Source organism: Stomoxys calcitrans, chromosome 2 (assembly GCF_963082655.1).
Source record: "Stomoxys calcitrans chromosome 2, idStoCalc2.1, whole genome shotgun sequence".
Taxonomy (NCBI): domain Eukaryota; kingdom Metazoa; phylum Arthropoda; class Insecta; order Diptera; family Muscidae; genus Stomoxys; species Stomoxys calcitrans.
In genome coordinates, this window is record NC_081553.1 from 187,924,752 (window position 1) to 187,946,183 (window position 21,432).

A 21,432-nucleotide genomic window follows, 5' to 3' on the forward strand; every position below is an offset into this window, starting at 1 on the left:
ATTTTTTAAAAGAAAGTAAATGCATTTTTAAAAAACTTAGAATGAACTTTAATCAAATATACTTTTTTTACAATTTTTTTCTAAAGCAAGCTAAAAGTAACAGCTGATAACTGACAGAAGAAAGAATGCAATTACAGAGTCACAAGCTGTGAAAAAATTTGTCGACGCCGACTATATAAAAAATCCGCAACTACTTTTTGGGCAACCCAATAGTTACCAGCATACGGACAGAAGAATTCTCTGCGACATTAGCTCAATACCTCAGTTTTTGGCATGATTACTATTGTTATCCATTATCCTTGCAAAAGAAAAAGGACAAATCATTTGATTTCTTATAATAATCTCAACTGCTGCGCATTTTACCTTAGTTAAGCGTAATTAATGACTACCTTTTTGATGGTAATTGTGAAATATCAAAATAATTCCCCAAAGCATTGCTCATCATTGACTAATGTTGTTGTTAACTCTTTGCCGAAAAAAGGGTAAGAAATCCTTTTCGACTGATGTTGATGATGGCGATGATTCTGAAGCTAAGGCACGTGCTCAATAAATAACTCAAGGATTCTTCAATGATTCCCCAAAACGCAATTATTTAATTCTAAAGAAAAATATAAGTCTTACTTAGTTATTTATACGCTCCTATGGCAGAACGCACGCACTCACACACACACACTCAACCACAAGCACACACGCACACAAATAAACCATCATGCACAGATACTTGTGCACAAACAAGTAAAATCCCCATAGACCAAACCTCAGACTAATTGCAAAAGTTCGCTTTTAATTTTGAACTTTGTTGGCATTTTGATGCTGTTTTTGTTATATCTTAACGCTGCCTTTATATCAAGCCCCCTACCACCAGGTCCTCTCCAAGGATTTTAAAGTACGAAAAAGAAAAAAAAAAACAAAATTCTGGCTTTATTTCGATACTAATATAATTATGATAATTTTCAAATGGCGTTGTGCGAAATACACAAAATGACGAGCTTAATTTCATATCCCTTAACGACAAATGCCAACCATTCATTCTCCAAATCATCCGCAAGGATAATAATACAGCCAAAGGCAGCGGCAGCGGCAGTATCCGCCACAACAACAACTGCGGAACAGTTGTTGCAAACAAAAATGAAGAAAGTTAAAAACACGCCAAGTCCAGGATATGGCAAGCAGAAATGAAGAAACTTCTCCCTTGACATATTTCTCTTGTACTTTTGAAAAATTACAAGTAATTAAAATCCATTTTCATAGCACCACAAAATTTGCCAAAGCAAAACACAGCAAATGAGACAGCAGTGTAACGTTCTGGCCCTTGGTAGTAGCATGGGACTTGGAATAAAAAGTAAAGCAAACAATGATTATTAGCAGACTACAAATTTCCATGAGAAAATGTTCAGCAGGGGCAGAGATTATGAGTTTATTTACTCGACAGAGAGAGAGAGGGAGAGAGCGGGAGAGAAAGTGAAAGATGGGTATGTGGGAAATGCAAACTTAAATAAGAGCTAAAGAAATAAATTAATAAAATTGACTACACGCTTCTCTTTTTTCTTATAAAATTTGGCCACATGCCTGTTTGTTAAGGGCAATTTTGTTTTTGGCAGAAAATTTCCAAAGTCAATTTGTTAAGAACACTGAGAGAAAAAAATGATATTTCGCAAACATTTCTTAGAAATATTGTCATTAAATAAAATTTTGCAGAAATGGTGTGTTGAGAAAAGCATTTCTTAACACTGAATACTGAGACTGAACATTGAACACTGAGAGAAAAAAATATCATTTCGCAAACATTTCTTAAAAATATTTTGTCTTTAGAGAAAAGTTCACGGAAATGGTGTCTTTAAAGAAAAATTTCTAAGAAATTTTCGCCTTTAAACGAACATGTCTCAGATATGTTTGTCTTTGGAGTGAAATTCCCTAGACATTTGAAGTTTAAATATTTTTTTAGAAATTTTGCTTTTGTCTGAAAGGAAAATTTCTTAGAAATTTTGTCTTTTGATAAAAAAATCTTAGAAAATTTTGTCTTTCTTAGGAGTTTTGTTTTTGAGAAAATTTCTTTGAAATTTTATATTTTGGGAAGATTTCTTACAAATTCTATCTTTGGAAATATTGGGTTGCCCGAAAAGTAATTGCGTATTTTTTAAAAGAAAATAAATGCATTTTTAATAAAACTTAGAATGAATTTTAATCAAATACACTTTTTTACACTTTTTTTCTAAAAGTTGCAGTTGATAACTGACAGAAGAAAAAATGCAATTACAGAGTCACAAGCTGTAAAAAAATTTGTCAACGCCGACTATATGAAAAATCCGCAATTACTTTTTGGGCAACCCAATAGTTTCATAGAAATTTTATCTTTAAAGAAATTTTCTTGAAATGTTGTCTTTAGAGATAATTTGGGATACCTTGTCCCTAGAGAAAGTTCTGGAAATTTTAGCTTTAGGAAAAAAAAACTAAAATGAGTTTACCTTAGGAGAAAATTTCTTAAAAATTTTGTCTCATGAGGAAATTTCGCAGTAATTTTGTCTCTTGAGAAAATTTCTTAGAAATTTAAAAAAAAAAAAAAAATCTTAGAAATTTTAGAGAAAATGTCTTAGGAATGTTGTCTTTCAAGAAAAATTGTTAGAAATCTTGTGCTTTGTGGAAATTTTTTAGAAATTTTGAATCTTAGGGCCCAGGATTCCTTAGGGGCTCTGGGGCCTTTAATTTTAGTCCTATGTTTCTACCGTAGGAGTAGGTACATAGGTCCTGTGTGGCAGTGGTACGGTTCTTCAGATACTTCGCTCCTAATGTGGGTACCAAGACCGTGATCTTCTCCCAAATACTTTTAACTTTCAAATTCATGCTCTCCTCCGAAATGTATTTATTTGAACCACTTTGTAATAAATGTGGATATCAACTCCGTGCTCTACTCCTATATCCATGGTCGGTAAATAAGTCAAATTTATGTGGTAGTGGAGCTCACGTTGCCTCAACATTGATATCAGATTCGTTTTCTACTCCTAAAAGTCTTTCATTTGAGTCCCATATGCGGGCTGTTGGGCGGGGCGGTCCACCACCTAAACAACGGGTACCATGTTTTTGTTTATAAAAGAGTGTACAAAAATTTGCTTAAATCACCGCACCCATCTCCGTTTTTGAAAGTTAGGGAAAGGGTCCGGAAGGTTCCACCCCTTCATATAAAAACAAGTAAAAAGACGTTAAGTTCGGCCGGGCCGAACTTTGGATATCCACCACCTCGGGTATATATGTAAACCACCTTCCATCTAAATCCGATGAAAATTGCGTACCTTATGCCCCATAGCAGTTATATCGAAATATGTTCCGATTTGGACCAAATATTGGGTTGCCCAAAAAGTAATTGCCGAATTTTTAAAAGAAAGTAAATGCATTTTTTATAAAACTTAGAATGAACTTTAATCAAATATACTTTTTAACACTTTTTTTCTAAAGCAAGCTAAAAGTAACAGCTGATAACTGACAGAAGAAAGAATGCAATTACAGAGTCATAAGCTGTGAAAAAATTTGTCAACGCAGACTATATGACAAATCCGCAATTACTTTTTGGGCAACCCAATATTAATAAGTACAAGCCATTGTTCAATTGTGTATAACAATCTATTGGTCTTTTTAGTAGCTATATCTAAAAATAAACCGATCTGAACCATATACGACACAGATGTCGAAAAGCCTAACATAAGTCACAGTGTCATTTTTCAGTGAAATCGGATTATAAATGCGCCTTTTATGAAGCCAAGACTTTAAATCGAGAGATCGGTCTACATGGCAGCTATATCCAAATCTGCACCGATTTGGGCTAAGTTGCAGAAAAATGTCGAAGAGTCTAACACAACGCACTGTCCCAAATTTCAGCGAAATCGGATAATAAATGTGTCTTTTATGACCCCAAAACCTTAAATGGAGAGTTCGGTCTTTATGGCAGCTATATCCAAATCTGAACCAATCAGGGTCAAATTGAAGAAAAATGTTGAAGGGCCTAACACAACTCACTGTCCCAAATTTCAACAAAATCGGATAATAAATATGGCTTTTATGGGCCTAAGACTCTAAATCTGAGGATCGGTTTATATGGCAGCTATATCCAAATCTGAACCGATCTGGGTCAAATTTGACGAAAAATTTTGAAGGGCCTATCACAACTCTCTGTCCCAAACTTCAGCAAAATCGGATAAAAAATGTGGCTTTTATAGCCCTTAGATCCTAAATCGGAGGATGGGTCTATATGGCAGCTATATCCAAATCTGAACCAATCATGGTCAAATTGAAGAAAAATGTCGAAGGGCCCAACACAACTTACTGTCCCGAATTTCGGCGAAATCGCCTTTTATGGGCCTAAGACCCTAAATCGGCGGATCGATCTATATGGCAGCTATATCCAAATCGAGACCGATCTAGGCCAAATTGACGAAGAATGTCGAAGAGCCTAACCCAACGCACTGTCTCAAATTTCAGCAAAATCGGATAATAAATGTGGCTTTTATGGGCCTAAGACCCTAAATCGGCGGATCGGTCTATATGGCAGCTATATTCAAATCTGGACCGATCTAGGCCAAATTGACGAAGGATGTCGAAGGGCCTAATCCAACGCACTGTCTCAAATTTCGGCAAAATCGGATAATAAATGTGGCTTTTATGGGCCTTAGACCCTAAATCGGAGGATCGGTCTAAATGGAGGCTATATGAAGATATAGTTCGATATAGCCCATCTTCGAACATAATCTGCTTATGGACAAAGAAAGAACCTGTGCAAAATTTCAGCTCAATATCTCTATTTTTAAAGACTGTAGCGTGATTTCAACAGACAGACGGACGGACATGTCTAGATCGTCTTAGATTTTTACGCTGATAAAGAATATATATTCTTTATAGGGACGGAAATGGATATTTCGATGTGTTGCAAACGGAATGACAAAATGAATATACCCCCATCCTTCGATGGTGGGTATAAAAAGTGTAAGCTATTTTCGCCACGGAACCATTCTGGACCATCTGTGAAAATTCCTATACTGAACACTCAACCAAACAAACACACGCACACAAATTGCTTTTTATACCCTCCACCATAAGATGGGGGGTATACTAATTTCATCATTCTGATTGTAACTACTCGAAATATTCGTCTGAGACCCCATAAAGTATATATATTCTTGATCGTCGTGAAATTTTATGTCGATCTAGCCATGTCCGTCCGTCCGTCTGTCTGTCGAAAGCACGCTAACTTCCGAAGAAGTAAAGCTAGCCGCTTGAAATTTTGCACAAATACTTCTTATTAGTGTAGGTCGGTTGGTATTGTAAATGGGCCATATCGGTCCATGTTTTGATATAGCTGCCATATAAACCGATCTTGGGTCTTGACTTCTTGACTTCTTGAGCCTCTAGAGTGCGCAATTCTTTTCCGATTGGGATGAAATTTTGCACGACGTGTTTTGTTATGATATCCAACAACTGTGCCAAGTATGGTTCAAATCGGTTTATAACCTGATATAGCTGCCATATAAACCGATCTTGGGTCTTGACTTCTTGATCCTCTAGAGAGCGCAATTCTTATCCGATTGGAATGAAATTTTGCACGATGTGTTTTGTTATGATATCCAACAACTGTGTCAAGTATGGTTCAAATCGGTTCATAACCTGATATAGCTGCCATATAAACCGATCTGGGGTCTTGACTTCTTGAGCCTCTAGAGTGCGCAATTCTTATCCGATTGGGATGAAATTTTGCACGACGTGTTTCGTTATGATATCCAACAACTGTGCCAAGTATTGTTCAAATAGGTCCATAACCTTATATAGCTGCCATATAAATCGATCTGGGGTCTTGACTTCTTGAGCCTCTAGAGTGCGCAATTCTTATCCGATTGGAATGATATTTTGCACGACGTATTTTGTTACGATATCCAACAACTGTGCTAAGTATGGTTCAAATCGGTCCATAACCTTATATAGCTACCATATAAACCGATCTTGGGTCTTGACTTCTTGACCCTCTAGAGGGCACAATTCTTATCCGATTTGAATGAATTTTTGCACGAAGTATTTCGTTATGATATCCAACAACTGTGCCAAGTATGGTTGAAATCGGTCCTTAACCTGATATAGCTGTGATATAAACAGATCTGGGGATTTGATTTCTAGACCTTCTAGAGGGCGCAATTCCTATCCGATTTGGCTGAAATTTTGCATGACGTATTTTATTTTTACTTTCAACAACTGTGTCAAATAAGGTTCAAATCGGTTCATAACCTGATATAGCTGCCATATAAACCGATCTGGGATCTTGACTTCTTGACCCCTAGAGGTCGCAATTATTATCCGATATGCCTGAAATTTTGTACGATGGATCCTCTCATGACCATCAACAAACGTCTATAGCCCGTTACAGATCCCATATAAATCGTTCTCTCTATTTTACTTCGTGAGCCCCAATTGGCGCAATTCTTATACGAATTGGCTGAAATTTTACACAGGTCTCCAAAATATAATTTAATTTAATATCTTGATATCGTTTTAATAGCAGAGCAACTCTTTTCTTATATCCTTTTTTGCCTAAGAAGAGATGCCGAGAAAAGAACTCGACAAATGCGATCCATGGTGGAGGGTATATAAGATTCGGCCCGGTCGAACTTAGCACGCTTTTACTTGTTATATATAAGACTAGCTGGGTCGGGCCCGCTCCACTGCGTCTTCTTTCAATCTCTAATAACTTTTATTTGAGCCCTATACACCCAGAAAAAGGTTAATACCTAACATACTCATTTCCGACCGGTTGCCTGAGGTTTCCGATCGGATACCTGAGATGAATCTTGAAGTCGAGTGGGAAGTACTGCTGCCATCGGCACAGTCTTGGATTGACGGAACCCTAGTATTGCCGACTAGAGGATCATGTTACACGGATGGCGTCAAAGCTAGAGGACAGAGTGAGCCTGGGGGTTTACATTGAGAACCCAGGGACTGAGATCTGTTTTAGACTGCTTGACCATAAAACGGTCCTGCAGGTGGATGTCCGGGCTATCACAGAATGCGTGAGATGGTGTTGTGCTAACGCGAGGACGTCGAGTGTGAACATCTTTACGGACAGTAAAATTGCCATAAGGGCAATAACAACCAGGACTGTAAGGTCACCAACAGTCTGAAGTCTAAGAATGAAATTAACACCTTCTCTGAGGATGGCAAAGTCCGCATCGTGTGGGTGCCAGGCCATAACGGAGTAAGGGGAAATGAAAGGGCAGACGATTTGGCGGTGAAGGCCAGAGAACTGCCGTCAATAAACTTTAACCCGAAGCCTTTCAGGTCGACGCAGTCCGAATTAAGGGAGTGGGCGACGAATGCGCATGCAACATTGTGGAATAGCAAAACGGTCGGTAGGACGGCGAAAATCCTATGGGGGGATCCAGGTCGTGAGAAGACGGGGCTATTACTGAAAGGAAGCAAGAAGGAGGTCAGTATAGCTATTGGTATCATAACGGGACACATAGGACTACGAACTATTTCAAATAGGTGCGGCAAGTGATATCATGTGTAGAGCATGCGGGGAAAATGATGAGACGAGAGCATTTCCTTTGTCATTGCCCGGCTTTCGCGTTCAACAGATACCGGTACTTAGGTGGAGACACAATATCAGACATGAACCAACTTAAGGGAATGGTATTAAAAACAACTAAGGATTTTGTAAGTAGAAGGGAATTCCTAACTTAAAATTTTCTTTTTGGACGTTACAACTACCCGATTACTGGCTTAGGTGTATGTCCATAGTGGCATGAGGCGGATTGATATCTGCACCCTCTTTTCAACCTAACCTAGACCATTTCCAGTCTCAACTGACCTACACTAATAGGAAGTAATCGTAATTTCAAAGGAACTTCAAGCGTCTGGCTTAATTCAGCCGGATGGACATGGCTAGATCGAATTAAAATGTCATGGCGATCAAGAAAATGTTTCCTTTATGGGATGTTGCAAACGAAAAAGCATAATTTCACCATCCACCATACTATGGTGGACGGTATAATCAAAAGACATGCTTGGGTATGGGGCGTATGATTGCTATTAATTAAGGTACTCTATGGTGTATAATTAACATCATCTATTGAATAATCATACTTAAGCACTTATAGTGGCCTAGAGTAAAAATTGCTTACTCAATGCTTCAAGAATGAATGGAATGGGTTAAAAGTCCACAAATTTGATTGTGGTAGGAGTTATTATACCCTACACCCCTACTGTGGTACAGGGTACTACAACTTAGTGCATTTTTTTTTTTGTAACACCCACAAGGAAGAGAGATAGACCCATTGATAAGTATACCTATCGACTAAGAATCACTTTCTGATTCGATTTAGCTATGTCCGTCTGTCCATCTGTCCATGTTAATTTGTGTACAAACTATAGGTTGCAATTTTCACCCTATCGTCTTTAAATTTGGTATGAGCATGTTTTCGGCCTAGAGACGAAGCCTGTTGAATTTGGAAATCATCGGTTCAAATTTGGATATATCTCCTATATATATGTTCATACGATTTAAAGTAATAATGCAAAAAATGGCCATTTGTTAACTGATTCTCTTGAAATTTGGTTGGAAGGATTTTCTCTTGACTCTTGTCATTGCAATTGAATTTCATAGAAATCGGCTCAGATTTAGATATAGTCCCATATATACTGCGTTGCCCAAAAAGTAATTGCGGATTTTTTATATAGTCGGCGTCGACAAATTTCGCATTCTTTCTTCTGTCAGTTATCAGCTGTTACTTTTAGCTTGCTTTAGAAAAAAGTGTAAAAAAAGTATATTTGATTAAAGTTCATTCCAAGTTTTATTAAAAATGCATTTACTTTCTCTTAAAAAATCCGCAATTACTTCTTGGGCAACACAATATATATATATATCGCCGGATTTTCACTCCTAGACCTACTGCAAGCTCAGTTATTGACCAATCTACACAAAATGTTATGAAACGCTTTCCTCGACGACTTCCACAATATTTGTAAAGTTTATCGAAATCGGTTCAGATTTAGATATAGCTCCCATATATATGTTCGTCCGATTTTGAGAAATATTGCAATAAAGTGCTCATTTGTTAACCGATTCTCTTGAAATTTGGTAGGAACGATTTTCTCTTGACTCTTGACATTACTATTGAATTTCATAGAAATCGGTTAAGATTTAGGTATAGCTTCCATATATGTATATAGCCCTATTTTCACTCCTAGAGCCACTGCAAGCGCATTTATTGACTTATCTTGCAAAAATTTTGCACTACTGCCACAATATCTGAGTTTCGAGCAAACTCGGCTCAGATTTAGTTATGGCTCCCAGATTTTGGGTAATTTGCAAAAATGTTGTCATATGTCAACCGTAGTTATTAAAAATTTAACATATTTGCTACAAATTTGATACGGATTCTTTAATAACCCATCTGAAAACATCCGCCGACGTCCATTAAAATTGGTTCAGTACTGGATATAGATCCCACATTGCACTTGTAGGGTAGATGTAGGGTATTATACAGTTGGTACCGCCCGACTTTTGCCCTTTCTTACTGGTTTACATCTGTAAAATGACGAAAGTAAGCAACGAACTTTTCTTCCGCCCATTAGTCTGTAAACCATTCGAGTTAATGAGCTATAGGATTGAAATTCTTACTTAATGTTGATTGTTAGTCACTTCTAATGAGACATATCTTCATGTATTGGGTTGCCCAAAAAGTAATTGCGGATTTTTCATATAGTCGGCGTTGACAAATATATTCACAGCTTGTGACTCTGTAATTGCATTCTTTCTTATGTCAGTTATCAGCTGTTGCTTTTTGCTTGCTTTAGAAAAAAGTGTAAAAAAAGTATATTTGATTAAAGTTCATTCTAAGTTTTATTAAAAATGCATTTACTTTCTTTTAAAAAATCCGCAATTACTTTTTGGGCAACCCAATATTTAACCATGGTGAATCATTTGAAGACGAAATTCATATCTGATTGGGTAGAAAATTGATCCAAATACCATTGCGATAGGGTCTTTACTTTCCTAAAAGCTTAATTTTTTCACGATTCATCTGAAGTTTCGTATGTGAAGTTCACAAATGACCTAAAATAACCATAACAGAAGGTTAGCGAGGTTAGCATGTCCGCCTGTGACGCTAAGCACCTGGGTTCAGTTCAATCCCGACGTGAATAGTTGGACAAATTTTCAGCCGTGGTTATCCCCTTACTAATGCTGGCTACATTTTTGACATATCCTTCCATGTTAAAACTTCTCTGCCAAGTGGTGTCGCTATGCGGCTCGCCGTTCGGACTCGACGAAAAGGAGGCCCTTTATCATTGAGCTTAAACTTTATTTGAACTGCACTCATTGATATGAGAGAAGTATCCCCTCTTCCTTAGTTGAAAGTTCATGAGAAATTTAGTAATTTATGTAAAGTTATAGCAGAATCCCTGGTGGTAGGAAACCAAGGGTCTGTTGGGCATTACATACCTCTTTTTTGCTTAAAAGCAGTAAACCCCCAAAATTCAAGAGCATTTTAAAGACAAGTTGTCTTTATTTTTTTTTTTAAATTGCTTCCCTTATGGCTTTCATTTAATTTTCCCAGAAAAAACTGCATTCATTTTTCATATATCCATGACAGTTGCTACCATATTTGTGGGAGGTAATGTATGCGTTATCGCACCAGGTGGGTGTTAAAACGGAAATCCTGTTTGTGTTATGGAAAACCGGAAAAAAAGTTTCACATTGCAAACACAGTGGAGTCACCAAGAAGCGAAGGCATAAAAAAGATCATATATAACTTAAAAGAGTTAATAAGGGCCAAGAAAATCTATTACTTCTACAGGGACACACGGACGAACTTAAAAAAAAAAAAATAAAAGAGCAAGTACAAGACATTATGTTCGACCACCTCTTCGGATATATACATTAACTACCTTTTGTCACTGTATGGTGATTAAAAAATCACTTATGAATCCATATCCGCTATATCTAAATATAGTCCGATCTCCACCATATTCAGGAAGGCTATATAAGTGTCTAACACAACACATTGTACCGAATTCATCGGTTAAAAAACTACCTTTTATGGGTCTAAGAACTTAAATCGGCAGATCGACATAGGTATACGCCAGCTATATCCAAATATAGACCAACTTGAACCATACTGAAGACGAATTTCGAAGAGCCTAATATAGCCCACTGTGTCATATTAAATTGGGAGATCGATATATATGGCAGCTATATCCAAATATAGCCCCATCTTCACCATACTCGGTACGAATGTCGACATGCTTAGCAGGATTCATTGTGCTTAATGTCAGCGAGATCGATTTATAATATTATGAGCCCAACACCCTACATTGAGATATGGGTCTATTATACCAAAATATAGACGGATCTTAACCATATCCGGTACGAATGTGGAGGTTGCTAACGCAACTTATTGTGCCTAATTTCAACGAAAAATTCACCTTTTATGGGGCTAAAATCTTAAACAGGGAGATCGGTATATATGGCAGCATTATCCAAATCTAGACCGATCTGGTCCGTCTTGAACAGGGATGTCGAGGAGCCTAACACAACTCACTATAGCAAATTTCTGAGAAATGGCGTAATAAATCCGTCTATTACGGGCCCAAGACCCTAAATCAAGAGATCGGTCTATAGGGCAGCTATATCCAAATCTGGGCTGATGTAGGCCAAATGGAACAGGGATATCAAGGGGCCTAACATAACTGACTGTTCCAAATTTTTGCGAAATCGCACATTAAATGCGCCTTTTATGGGTCCAAGACCCTTAAATCGAGAGATCGCTCTATATGGCCGCTATATGTAAATCTGAAGCGATCAAGGTCAAATAAAATAAGGAGGTCGAGGGGTTTATCATAACTCACTTTACCAAATTTCAGTGAAATCGGACAATAAATGCGCTTTTGATGGGCCTAAATCATTAAATCAAGAGATCGGTCTATACGGCAGCTATATCCAAATCTAGACCGATTTGGGCCAAATTGAACATGAATGTCGGGTCGGGGGTAACGTCACTCACTTTCCTCAATTTCAGCAAAAACGGACAAAAAATCATCCGATCCTTACAAAAGTTGACATACATTATTTTATCTGCTGACATTTTTGTTTATTTTATCACAGTCGGTTCAGATTTCGATATTTCTCCCATATATCGGCCTACTTATACTTTCAGAGCTGTAGTTAAAACACTTTTGCACAGAAGTGCAAGAAATTTGGTACGGATTGTTTTATTACCCATCTGAAAACCTCTGCAAAAGTTCATAAAAATCGATTGAGAATAAAATATTGCAAATTTTGCCCATGAACATCCCACTAAGGAGTTCAGTCCGATTCAAGTTTATAAGCTCAATGATAGGGGCCTCTTTTTTTATGGGCGAGTCCGATTGGCGTGGCACAGTGCGACACCTTTTTGGAAAGAAGTTTTTACATGGCATGGTACCTCACAAATGTTGCCAGGCAGGCAAAACCACCGCCGAAATTCATTTCTGATGGTCTCGCTAAGATACGAACCTAAGCGTTCAGCATTATAGGCAGCCATGCTAACTTCTGAGATACGGTGGCCTGCGGTGAATTATTGGGTTGCCCAAAAAGTAATTGCTGATTTTTCATATAGTCGGCGTTGACAAATTTTTTCACAGCTTGTGACTCTGTAATTGCATTCTTTCTTCTGTCAGTTATCAGCTCTAACTTTTAGCTTGCTTTAGAAAAAAAGTTTAAAAAAAGTAAATTTGATAAAAGTTCATTCTAAGTTTTATTAAAAATGCATTTACTTTCTTTTAAAAAATCCGCAATTACTTTTTGGGCAACCCAATATATTTAGTGGACTCTACCTTATGATTATGATTGAATAGATGGCTTATCTATTTAAACCAGCTTTTCTATTATCACTACTTCGAAATGTAAAAAAGACACTGAGTATACAAAAATCTCCCACTGTGGTTTTCAAGGAAAACCAGTTTTATATTATTTGACTAAGCTTTCACATGTGCGACCAAAATCTTGGCTAAAAATGAAACGACGAAATCAAACTCTCTTGGTGCACAACTTAAAATCTTGGTAACACACAACTTCATATGGTCATGCTAAGGATAGAAGTTAAAATACCTCTACTATGAAGCTTTTGATTTGCTCCCATTTTGCACCAAATAAAACATGGCCATTTATCCATTTGACACAAGATAATATATATTATTAAACGGCAACAAACCAGATATATATCCCCACCGAGCTTATATAAAAGGTAATTGACAGTAGATCAAGAATCCAGTGTCCATTTTCTGGACCAAGTGTCTGGGGGTTTGTTTGATGATATTTTCAAGACAAAATGCTTAACTTAAATTTTTCACGTTTTTTGTTTTGCCAGTTATCCTCTGAAAGAAATGGTCACTAAATTGTAAATTTTTCTTTTTTATTTCAATTTTATTTACGTAAATTTTTCATAATTTCTTTAGTTTTCTTTGTATGTATGCAGCAAATGTTGTTGGCAAACTGTCGCCTAAAAATATGCAGTTTTTTTTTGTTTTTTTTTTTGTTTTTTTTTGCAAAATCTAGAAATATAAGTACACTCAGGGATTTCCTTGTTTTTTTCTCTTCACTTTGATTATAACTCGACATCAGGTGGCGTTGTTCATCAGACCGTAAATTATTAAGTTATTTTATTCGTCCAGCTGCGTTCACATTGCACTCTAAGTACGGGGAATTATCCTTGAGGTTTTTTTTTCTAGTTGCTACTTCTTCTAGGAAAAAGAAATAGATTGGCTTTCTTATCAATGTGTGTGTGTGTGTGATTATAATGGGTCTTTCTCATGATATTATTTAATGTTGACTTGATTTGGAGGCAAAGGCATAGTGGTGTAAAAACAAGTCAAGTGGGAATTAGAATATGGTATTAAAATATAAGATATGTTTAATGGAAAATCAAAAATTAAGGACTATGATGATTTTTGTTTTACTTAAGGAATTCTGAGGTAAATTAAGACAGAATTTTCCCAGAAAACAGTGAATCAAGGCAGACCCCTAAAACTATGCTATAGTTTTGTGTGTTTTGTATTGGAAAAAATTTCTTCATCAACACTAATTGTTTAAAGCAAAGCTTTCGAAAGGAAAGAATGCTACGACCACGAGTGTTTTAGGGTTTCTAAGCTAGGATATGGTTAGCGAGCAAGCTTAAAAAATCATGATAATAGCATTAATTTTCATAAGGCTCTGGGCCTTTTTTGTTGCCTAGGAGTAGTTGAAAAGAGTGCGGATATTAATCTGTCCCATGCCATTATGGATATTTACCTAAGCCTGTAATTGGCTTGTTGTGCGCTCTAATTACTGAAAAGTAACCTCGAAAAAGAAAATCTAAGTTAGAATTTCGTGGTATAAAAATAAAAATCCTTAATTGTTTTCTGGTATTGTGTCCCCTATTAATTATCGGTAACTTTTAGCCGCGAGAGCCTTATCTTCCCCCCATGCCCCACACAGTCTTTCACTTGCCGCACCGATTTTGCATAAGTGAGCTCGTAGTCCTATGTGTTCCATTATGATACCGAAAGCTTTACTGACCTCAGTAAAGAAACTTTGTTCCGGATCGTTCATGGCTCGTGAATTAAGGTCATCAAAGCGTGTGTGGCTGTCTCGCTCCAGTGGAGGCTTATCTGAAGGACCGCTTCCAGTAGATGGTCATTTTGGCAGTGAGCAATGGTCTCATCATCTGCTCTCTGTTCTTTAGATTGCATTGAGTTTCCTATCACTGCTTTGTCTCAGGTTTTAATATTAGGAACTTTGCCTATCCTAGTCTTCCCAATATTGAGAAAGTCGTTGATGGTTCCAGCGTCGGGAGGATGCATCGAGTTTCCTGTCACTGCACTGCCTGATGTTTCAGTAATAGGATCTTTATCTTTTCTAGTTTTCCAAATCTTGAGTAAGTCGTTAATGGTCGCTTCGTCGGGTTCATGTTCATTAGGCTGCATTGAGTTTCCCGTCACTGCACTGCCTGATGTTTCAGCCTTAGGATCTTTGCTTATCCTAGTCTTTCCAAAATTGAGAGAGTTGGCTATTGTCTCGTCGTCGACCCCCTGTTCGTTAGGCGGTATTGAGTCTACCATCCCTGCACCTCCCTGGAGGCCACCGTAGCACAGAGGTTAGCATGTCCGCCTATGACGCTGAATGCCTGGGTTCGAATCCTGACAAACGTTGCCAGCATTAGGAGGGGAAAACCACCGCTGAAAATTTTTTCTGATGGTCTCGCCAGGATTCGAACTCTGCCGTTCAGCGTCATAGGCGTACATGCTAACCTCTGCGCTACGGTGGTCTAGGACCATATAAAGTATATATATTCTTGATCGCCATGACATTTTAAGTCTATCTATCATGTCCGTCCGTCCGTCCGTCGAAAACACGCAAACTTTCGAAGGAGTAAAGCTATGTGCTTGAAATTTTGCAAAAATACTTCATATTAGTGTAGGTCGGTTTGAATTGTAAATGGGGTAAATCAGTCCATATTTTGATATAGCTGCCCTAAAAACCGATCTTGGGTCTTGACTCCTTGAGCCCCTAGAGGGCGCAATTCTCATCAAATTTGGCTGTAATTTTGCACGTGGTGTTTGTGGTTGTTTCAAATCGGTTCATAACCTGGTATAGGTGCCATATAAGCCGATCTTGGGTCTTGACTTCTTGAGCCACTAGTGGCCGCAATTCTCGATTTGACTCAAGTTTTGCACGTGGTGTTTTGGTATCGCTTCCAACATCTGTGCTAAATATGGATCAAATCGGTTCATAACCTGATATAGCTGTCATATAAACCGATCTAGGGTCTTGACGTCATTAGCCTCTAGAGGGCGCTATTCTTATCCGGTTTGGCTGAAATTTTGCATGAGATGTTTTGTTATCCCTTCCAGTAACTGTGCTTAGTATGGTTCAAATCGGTTCATAACCTGGCATAGCTGCCATATAAATCGATCTTGGTTCTTGACTTCTTGAGCCACTAGAGGGCGCAATTCTAATCCGATTTGGCTGTAATTTTGCACGTGGTGTTTTGCTGTCTCTTCCAACAACTGCTCTAACTATGGTTTAAATCGGTTCATAACCTGACATAGCTGCCATATAAATCGATATAAGGTTTTGACGTCTTGAGCCTCTAGATGGCGCAATTCTCGTCCGATTTGACTCAAGTTTTGCACATGGTCTTTTGGTATCGCTTCCAACATCTGTGCTAAATATGGTTCATAACCTGATATAGCTGTCATATAAACCGATCTAGGGTCTTGACGTCATTAGCCTCTAGAGGGCGCTATTCTTATCCGGTTTGGCTGAAATTTTGCATGAGATGTTTTGTTATGACTTCCAACAACATATAAACCGATCTAGGATCTTGTCTTCTTTAGCCTCTAGAGGGCGCAATTCTCATGCGATTTGGCAGAAATTTTGTACAATAGCTTCTGGCAAGACCTTCAACATACGCGTCCAATATGGTCTGACTCGATCTATAGCTTGATACAGCTCCCATAAAAACCAATCTACCGATTTTGCCTCTTGAGCCCCTACAAGGCGCAGTTCTTATCGGAATGGACTGAAATATTACACAATGACTTCTACAATGTTCAGCATTCAATCAATTTATGGTCCGAATCGGCCCATAACTTGATATAGCTTCAATAGTATAACAGTTCGAAAAAGAGATACCGCTCAAAGAACTTGACAAATGCTATTCATGGTGGAGGGTATATAAGATTCGGCTAGGCCGAACTTAGCACGGTCTTACTTGTTAAAGACTGTAGCGTGATTTCAGCAGACAGATGGGCGGACGGACTTGGCAAGATCGTCTTAGATTTTTATATATATATTGGGTTGCCCAAAAAGTAATTGCGGATTTTTTTAAAAGAAAGTAAATGCATTTTTAATAAAACTTAGAATGAGCTTTAATCAAATATACTTTTTTTACACTTTTTTTCCAAATCAAGCTAAAAGTATCAGCTGATAACTGACAGAAGAAAGAATGCAATTACAGAGTCACAAGCTGTGAAAAAATTTGTCAACGCCGACTATACGAAAAAACCGCAATTACTTTTTGGGCAACCCAATACTTTATAGGGTTGGAAATGGATATTTCTATGTGTTGCAAACGGAATGACAAAATGAATATACCCCCATCCTTCGGTGGTGGGTATAAAAAGGCCCCAAATATATGAACATAGGCCGCTTATAGACGAAAATAGGATCCAAGTAGACGAAATTAGGTTCTTACCAAACGAATCAGGCCTTAACATTTTTGTTGTTTGTGCTTTAGTCTGGCAACTCTCTGCCCCTATCTGAATAATTTTTTTGGGAGATTTTGTTTAACTTCTTCTTAGCTCTTCTTTATACAACACATACCATTTTCTTCTAATTTTAATTAAACAGCATCAAAATACAGATAATGGTCTTCGTTTGGATTATGCATATGAGCCCAAAGGAAAATGATACCCAAAAGAATCCTTGCCACAATTTCCAGTGAAAAAACTACCCATCACCATATTTTGTCTCTTGCTAAACAAAAAAAAAAAAAAATAATAATAACAATAATGACAACCACAACAGAAATTAAATATGCGTTTCATGTCCCTATGAATCTAGCCTTCCTATATACACAATCACTCATGTTTTGTGTAAATGGTCCTGTGCCGAAGTCTTGGGGTCTTATTTGATAATTCCATCATCACACATGATGGTATCATTTATGAGAAATGGAATTACATTTACCTTTCTGTGTAATTTGTGTTTTTCCCATTAAAGATGTCACATTTCAAGGCAAACAAAAAAAACATTAAACAGGGAAAGAGCAAACGAGAGAGATTGAGTTAAACACACAGACTTAGAAATGTATATGTGAGCTGGTTATCAATCTTGGCAAAAAAAGCTTAGCCATGTTCATTTACTAGGAAAAAACGAAGAATATTTTTTGTGATATATATAAGGCTGTCCATCACTTGGTCTTGCCATTTGTCCTAGGGAAGACAGAAAACCAAAATATCTGTTCCTTCAAAAGAAAAAAAAAAATCCTTACAGATTTGCATGTGCTGATAAAGATGAGTATAGGGATAGAAAGGCTATGTGTGGGGTTTTGTCATATGTATGTAGAGGGAGAGAGTGTGAGAGAGTGGTTGTGAAACTACTAAAGCTAAACCTGCATAAGAAGAGCATTGAAAATAATTTATTTATAACACGTATAAACATATTTTTGCACCATAAGTCTTTGAAGGCAAAACACTATTTGGAATATGCAAGAAATATTGGGTTTAGGGAATGAGGTTACAAATAAGGATTCTGAGAAACTACATAGGGCTACGCAGGGGTAGCTAAAAGACCCATACTAGTTGGCCTCTACGAATTGGTTCAACCATACTAAAAATTGAAACCAGAAATAATACTAGGTAATCTTGTGCGATTTGAATAATAAACAAGTAAAAGCATGCTAAGTTCGGCCGGGCCGAATCTTATATACCCTCCACCATGGATCGCATTTGTCGAGTTCTTTTCCCTGCATCTCTTATTAGGCAAAACAGAATATAAGAAAAGATTTGCTCTGCCATGAGAGCGATATCAAGATATGGTCCGGTTTGGACCACAATTAAATTATATGTTGGAGACCTGTGTAAAATGTCAGCCAATTCGAATAAGAATTGCGCCCTTTGGGGGCTCAAGAAGTAAAACCGAGAGATCGATTTATATGGGAGCTGTATCAGGCTATAGACCGATTCAGTCCATAATAAACACGTATGTTGATGGTCATGAGAGGATCCTTTGTACAAAATTTCAGGCATATCGGATAATAATTGCGACCTCTAGTGGCTCAAGAAGTCAAGATCCCAGATCGGTTTATATGGCAGCTATATCAGGTTATGAACCGATTTGAACCTTATTTGACACAGTTGTTGAAAGTCATAATGAAATACGTCACTCAAAATTTCAGCCAAATCGGACGAGAATTGCGCTCTCTAGAAACTCAAGAAGTCAAGTCCCCCGATCTACTTGACGGCTATATCAGTTTATGAACCGATTTGAACCATACTTGGCACCGTTGTTGGATATAACAACAAAATACTTTGAGCAAAAATTCATTCAAATCGGATAAGAATTGCGCCCTCTATAGGCTCAAGAAGCCAAAACCCAAGATCGGTTTATATGACAGCTATATCAGGTTGTGAACCGATTTAAACCATATTTGGCACAGTTGTTGGATATGATAACAAACCACGTCCTACAAAATTTCATTCCAATCGGACCAGAATTGCACCCTCTAGAGGCTCAAGAAGTCAAAACCCAAGATCGGTTTATATGACAGCTATAGCAGGTTATGAACCGATTTAAACCATATTTGGCACAGTTGTTGGATATGATAACAAACCACGTCCAACAAAATTTCATTCAAATCGGACCAGAATTGCACCCTCTAGAGACTCAAGAAATCAATACCCAAGATCGGTTTATATGGCAGCTATGTCAAAACATGGACCGATTTGGCGCATTTACAATCCCAACCGACCTACACTAATAAAAAGGAAAGACGGACGGACATGGCTAGATCGACATAAAATGTCACAACGGCCTAGAATATATATACTTTATGGGGTCTCAGAATGACGAAATTAGTATACCCCGATCCTACGGTGTAGGCTATAATAATAGGAAGTTCTCGACACTTAAGGCATATCGAAAATTTTTTGATAAATATCTCCTCTAAGTTGAAATAAATTTTTTAATAATTATAAATTTTTATACCCACCACCATAGCATGGAGGTATACTTATCTAGTCATTCCATTTGTAGCACCTCGAAATATTCGTCTAAGACCCCATAAAGTATATATATTCTTGATCGTCTCGACGCTCAAAGTCGATCTAGCACTGTCAGTCCGTCCGTCTGTCGAAATCACGAAATAGCGATCAAACGTGTAAAGCTAGCAGCTTGAAATATTGCACAGATACTTTATATCGATGTAGGTCGTTGGGGATTGAAAAGGGGCAATATCGGTTCAAATTTCGGTATAGCTCCCATATAAATCGATCTCCAGATTTGACTTCTTGAGCCCCTGGAAGCCGCAATTTTCATCCGATTTGGCTGAAATTTTGCACGCGGTGTTCTGTTATGACTTTCAAGAACTGTGCCAAGTACGGTCCAAATCGGTCTATAACCTGATATAGATCCCATGTAAACCGATTTCCAGATTTGACTTCTTGAGCCCCTGGAAGCCGCAATTTTCATCCGATTTGGCTGAAATTTTGCACGCGGTGCTCTGTTATGACTTTCAACAACTATATTAAATACGGTCAAAATCGGTTCATAACCCGATATAGCTCCGATATAAACCGATCTCCCGAATTGACTTCATGAGCCCCTGAAAGCCGCAATTTTTGTCCGATTTGGCTGAAATTTTGCATGTAGTGTTCTGTTATGACTTTAAACAACTGTGCCAGGTACGGTCCAAATCGGTCTTTAACCTGATATAGCTCCCATATAAACCGATCTCCCGATTTGACTTCTTGAGTCCTTACAACCCGTAATTTATGTCCGATTTGGTTGAAATTTTGTACGCGGTGTCCGATTTGGCTGAAAATTTGCATGCGGTGTACTGTTATGACTTTCAACAACTGTGCCAAGTACGGTCCAAATCGGTGTATAACCTAATATAGCTCCCATATAAACCGATCTCCAGATTTGACTTCTTCAGCCCTTACAAGACACAATTTATGTCCGATTTGGCTAAAATTTTGCACGTAGTATTCTGTTGATACCTCCAACAACTGTACCAAGTACGGCCTAAATCGGCCAATAACCTGATATAGCTCCCCATATGAAGCGGTCTCCCGACTTGACATCCTGAGCTCTTACAAGCCGCAACATTTGTCCGACTTGGCTGAAATTTTCCAGGTGGTGTTTCGTTATGACTTCCAACAACTCCGTCAAATACGATCCAAATCTGTCTATAACCTGATATGGCTCCCATGTAAAGCGGTATCTCGATCATTCTTGTCGGTTCGTAGAAGCTTTAATTTTTGTTGGTTTAACAGAAGTTTGGTTTGTAAATAGATTAAAATTATGCCCTTCCACTAAATTTATTTTGCATTAATTTTTAGCAGAATCCATGGTGGTGGTTTCCCAAAATTTGGCCCGGCCGCTTTTACTTGTTTTACTTATTTACTTTGCTATACATATTCTAACCAAACTTTTTTCTTTTCTTTTTAGGTAAGTCAAGACAAAACAGAGATGTCCTTAGGATATATAGTCAAGTAAGCAGATAAAAGTTTAAAAAACCAGTATATAAATTAAAATAAATAAAACAATTTTGTCACTACCATCTGATAGAATCTCCTGCTGAAAATTGAAGAAGAATGTCGAAGGGCCTTGCACAACTAGCTGTCCCAAATTTCGGCGAAATTGGACAATAAAAGCGT

The 21,432-nt window shown here is 37.7% G+C and overlaps 1 protein-coding gene across 8 annotated transcripts in view; it reads left to right on the top strand.

Annotated features, from left to right (window-relative positions):
• The window catches only part of LOC106086729 (low-density lipoprotein receptor), a 922,896-nt gene that overhangs the window by 588,390 nt on the left and 313,074 nt on the right, over window positions 1-21,432 (top strand). The gene's annotated exons all lie outside the window — the stretch shown is intronic.